Genomic DNA, 5,539 nt, shown 5'->3' with positions numbered 1-5,539 from the left:
AAATAAGCTTGTTGGTTTTTAATGTAATGCTTTGCAAAATGTGTTTTCATTTTCTGAAGGTCATTAGTTAGCTAATGAGCTGGAGAAGAATGAAACAGTGTCCTAGTTAGCTCTGTAGACCCGGCTCCTATTTCTACTTCTAGAGTAACGTTAAAGATTGCTTCTAGGTACACTTCTAGAATTGACAACACAGATGATCAAGATCTGATACTGATCTGTTTTGTACCTGGCAGGTGAAAGCTGCTTAGTAACTTGCTGCTTGCAACAGGAAAAAAAAAAATGAACACAACAGTGCTAGAAATATATCTTTTAACATATATTCTTCCTGTGAAAATCAGAATAAGAACTTAATAAGCAAGTCTTTTGACTTCTGTAGCACTGCTATTATATGATGAGTATTCCTGAAGCAAAGTGTATTCCCATCAGCTGTTCCTAGCTAAGAAGATTGAGTTTAGGTCTGGTCATAGTAAAAGCAACTAACATTTAGATCATGGTTGGTTTGTAGTGGACAACTCTATAAACAAATGCTGGTGTAAGCAGTCTTAGCTGCATGCTACAAATTGCTATGTGTTTCATCAACATCTGTCCCTGCTGTATGTGATAGAACGTGAGGAAGTGGTATCAAGGTGCTCCAGAGAGGTTCAGAGTGGATGTGAAGAAGAATTTGTCCGTGGAGAGAGTGGTCAAGTCTTGGAACAAGCTGCCCAGGGTAGTGGTGGAGTCACCTTCCTGGAGGTGTGTAAGGGACATATGGGCATATTGCTGAGACTTGTGGGGTTAGTGATAGGGCTTGTTAGGCCAGATTGATGTTTGAACTTGATGATCTTGAAGGTCTTTTCCAACCTAGGTAGTCTAGCGGTTGTGTATTCCGATACAATATTTTCCCAAGTAGACATCAAAACATGTAAATTAGTAGCTGTTCATGACTGTGTGTTCTATTCAGTAGAAGCTAAGGATTAATTTGTCGACTTCTGTAGAAGCAGTTTTAATGCTGTTCTTAAAATCTCGCAGGGAAACTTAATTGTCTTAACCAGCATTCTTGTACTGATTTGAGAGTTTCTGGAGTTAAAAAGGTGTTTTTATGGGAAATTCCAAGTCTAGAAAGTGATGCCTTTTTATGTCCACTATAAGCACTATGTCCTTCTACTGCTTTTAAAGAAAAAGCAATATGCTAATTGACTATGAAGTACTTTTTTCCAGGCAGGGAAGGTAAGTAGTTGATGGGAATAAAAACTTTTAAAGCTCTTGACCAAAATAGAGCATTTTATAAAAGAAACAGAGGCTATGTAGGATGAAGGAGAATATTTATTTAGACTTTCTTGGAGCACAGCAGTTAATATTGAGGAAACAGTGGGGCACTTAATTATTTATAATTCTCGGCTAGATACAGGAACACAGCAAAAGTAGCTACTCTTTGTCTCTGTTTTTGCTTAGTGTGCATTTAGCAGCCTCCCTCTAGTTTTCTTTAATGAATCTGTATAGATAACAGAACTTGTTCTCAGTGTGTTTAACTCTGAACGAAGAAAACTTAGGTGTGATGGCATTGGTAAAGGTACGTAAAGCATTTTATACTGATGGTCTGGTTGGCTGCTTTTCATCTAGTTGCCAAAAAAACATTTGGGTGCAAAGTATTGTAGCTAATTTGGCTGTTCTGTTTTATGAACAGAAAAGATTATTGGTGAACAAGTCAGACTTAATTTAAGTCATGGAATGCAGTTACAGCATTAATTTTTCTGTGCAACTGTAGCATTTCCTTTTTCCCCCCTGAAGATGGTGTTTTTGCTTTTCAACAGAGTGGAATGCTGTTGATAGCACATCAGCATTATCCTTAAGTTTTATTGTGACAGTATTTTGTATGCTCAGGATACAGCTGAGGGAAAAGTTGTTAGTTCTGTAATCAAAGGGAGGAAGGTATTTCTGTAGTGTTGCCAGAGTGAGGTGTAAAAGACAGTGAAAGCTGGATAAAAGCTAAAAGCAGATACTAGCAGACTTGGCAGCTGTTGATATGTTAGTTTGGGTTCAAAAAAGCTTTCTTGTTGCTTCATGGGATAAAGAAAAAAAGTATGGAACAACAGCAGTGAGTTGGTACATAGTACAGTGTTACCATTGCTGTGTTATGTAGTGCTTATCCATACTTCAGACTTTTAAAGGCTTGCTAGGTATTTATAAAGGTAGGGGTCTTTGTTGTGCACTTTGCATTGTCAGTCAGCTTCAGAGGTACTTTGGATGCTCCCAAATAGTATTAGGCAGTAAATAGGTATTTTCCTGCTTGCACAGAAAATCCTTTTTTAATGAAGCAGATGCGTTTTGAATAGAGCTTGGTCTCATCAACAGATGAAGAGTGTAATTAGTAGGAATTTTTAATCTTACCTTTGTTTGTAAGGTCAAGCTTTCTTTCAGTGCACAGCTGGTCCTTCTTGTAGCTTTTCCTATTTTTTTTTCCTGATGGTAGCTGGGATCTCTCTGCATCAAAGACTGTCTATGGATATTGGCCCTAATGCTCATTATATGCAAGTTGTCCGACTGCCCTTCATGAGTTCTTACTGGGGAAGCAGTGCAGAGCTGTTTTAAATAAATAAAATGTAAATGGCGTTTGAAATCTCAGTCTGGCCATAGAACTATAGAGCCAAGTTAAAAACAAAACAACAACAAAAAAATAAACCTGAGGACTCATTAATCCTACTTATGCTGTGATGTTCATGCAGAAGGCTGTGGTATTTCTAAAACTTCATTACAAGAGTGGTATAGTCATACATGTAAATTTCTGCTATCCATTGCATATATTCTCCTCTCTTTCTGCCTACAGTGCTGTATACTGCTGCTCTCACTGTTTCACTCTCCTCATCATGAATGAGAGGTTACATAGCTGCCTGCTGTTGAACGTCTTCCCTTTTCAGCATCATAATTTTGCCACACACTACTTCTTTAATCTCACCTTGATTTTGTCTTTTTTGTTGTTCTGGTGACAAATCAGGCTTGCACAGAAGGAAAACCTGACTTTTTGCACTGTACTGAATTGTAGTGGACTCTGAGCTTAATGGTATATACAGGGATGGTGGTCTATCATCAGCAGACAGAGTGTGAAAGGAAGGAATGGATCAACATTGTGTGAAACATTAGAGATGGGTTCTTGATTGTTTTGTTTTTGATGACTTAAGTTGCTGGTTTTTATCCCTTTTGGTTCAAAATACTGATTTGAATGTACTACCTCTATCATTTTTCTCATGGAAAAAGAATGTGAACAGCAAGGCCAGCTGCATGAAAGAACCTTGCAAGTGGAAAAAGGAATTACATACTATTAAAAACAACCTCCTGAAACTTTTATTAGTTAACCTGTATTTTCGCTTAACAGATACTATTGTACACCCAGGCGTTCTGGTAGCTGTAGATACAGTTTGCTGTATCTAATCAATAAATGTATTGCTACTGCTGTAGAATATCTGCTGAAATCCAGTTTTGAAATTGTTAATTGGAATTTAGATTTGATGTGGCAACAATGGCAGAAGAGCTTCAGGAAAGCCTTTTGACTGCAAGTCTTCACTGCAGATCAGAACTACGAATAAGATATTAACATCACCCACCTTCTTTGTGTTTTATGAAAGTACAAGAATGAATGTGAAGTGCACAGTATTTCCATAGGTTTAGTGGAAAAGGCTAGATGTGTGTCTGGTCTTTTCTGTTGTTTTTCTCAAGAAAATCCCTGGCAGACAACCAGTAGTGTCTTTGCCTACCGTTTCTGCCCTGCCTGCTCGTGACGTACAGAAACTAGTGTGGCAACATACCATGCTTTCTCTGGTTGCTTCAGGATGACTTCTGCTTAAATAACTTTCTTGAAACCAGAAATGAAACTTGATTTAACAAAGGCTGGCCATTTCAAGTTCTTCTGTTGAAGTTGATCTGTGCGTAGATGACTTGCAGCTTGATTTGAACTACTATTTTCCTTGTTACTTCTGGAATTCCAAATCAGCCCAATTTTTTGTTTTATAAAACAAAACAAACAAACAAAAAAAAACCAAAAAAATAAATAAAAATAGAACAAAAAGAATACCTCTGACTGAACTTTTTCATGGGCAAACTTCTTGTAACCTAGAACACTGCTTATATCCTTTTCAATCTTCTACCCAGATAGTTACTGTTCTTAAGAGATATGGTAACGCATTTTAAGCAGTCACACTTTTGTATACACTTCTTCAGAATTTTGAATATTTTTCCTATGGTTTTGTTCTGGAAGAGAAGCAGGTATCCACTGCCAAATACATGATCAACTCCTGACCTTACAGTGAAACTAAAGGATACAGATCTGTACGTTCATAACTTTCTCACATGAAGAGTTGTTTGTTTCTTGATATGAAACTACGGTTTTATGTCTGAATAAAATTGAGATTTGTTGCTCAAATAACTGATTCTTTTTATACTATGAAATTGACAGCTTCAAGGAGTATTGATAAGCAGCTTCTTTATGGAATTATTTGGACAAGTCTAGCTGTAGTCATGTTAATGGATTTGTCTTGATGTACTAAGTTTATCTCTCTCCTAAAGCACAGCCCTAAGCTTTTCTGATGGTGAACTTCTTATTAGGTGTTCCTTCTATTATCGCTGCAGAGTTTGGAAAACAATAATGCACATAGTGGCATTACTATCTACATTTAGAAATGTATATATTTAAGCAACTATGCATCAATTTCTAATTCTAGCAGAATTTGTTAATGAAATGTTATTTCATTATTTCTTGTTTTTAAAAAAGTCTGTGTGTTTAGTCTCTAAGAGCACAACTGCTGAGTGAATTGGATGTGAAACCAAATGGGAAATAGGTAATGCCATTCAACAATATAGTCTAGTGTTCAGACTCCAAATACAGTTCAGTTACCACTGTAGGTGGTTTTACACATTCTTGAAAAGCCACTGTCTCACTGCTATGAGAGGCCAGGGTTTACGTCAACTCTGCTGAATCCCACCTGAAGAATGAAAGGCTCTGCAGGCTTTCAAGTAAAGCTCATTATCATTCAAGGTGGGTTCCTGCTTCCTGAGACATGCCTAATGATCTCACTTATTATGTATGTGGAGTTTGCCTTGCAAAATTAATTTATACAATTAGAGTTAAATTCACCTTGATGTAAACAGCAGGTTGGCTAACTACAATACTCACTGGCACAACTGTAGTACAGAATGCAATGCCTCATTTGATGCTTCTGAGGGGAAAAAGTAAAATTTTTGTTCCCTGAGTTTTGTTGTGTTACTTAATGTAACATTTGAGTACTTCAAAATAGGAAGATTATTGCAAGTTGTGTCACTTTGTTCTTCCATGTATTCTAAATATATTCCTGAAGAATTTTCTTACAGGGAACTTCCCTATAAAATAAGAAATGGATAAGTCTTCCACTCACTACATCATGTTTAAGTACCATCATGTTTAAGTTAAGTAGAATTCATTACACAAAAGTATTTTAATAATCCAAAATGCTGGAATAACATCCGTTAAATAAAATTAATTGGGACAAAATATATATACTACTGAACAATAAAAACAAAGCACTCTACA

The sequence above is a fragment of the Meleagris gallopavo genome, chromosome Z (assembly GCF_905368555.1).
Source record: "Meleagris gallopavo chromosome Z, MGAL_WU_HG_1.1, whole genome shotgun sequence".
NCBI classification, from domain to species: domain Eukaryota; kingdom Metazoa; phylum Chordata; class Aves; order Galliformes; family Phasianidae; genus Meleagris; species Meleagris gallopavo.
The sequence above is the reverse complement of the archived record's forward strand: the minus strand, read 5'-3'. Positions refer to the sequence as shown.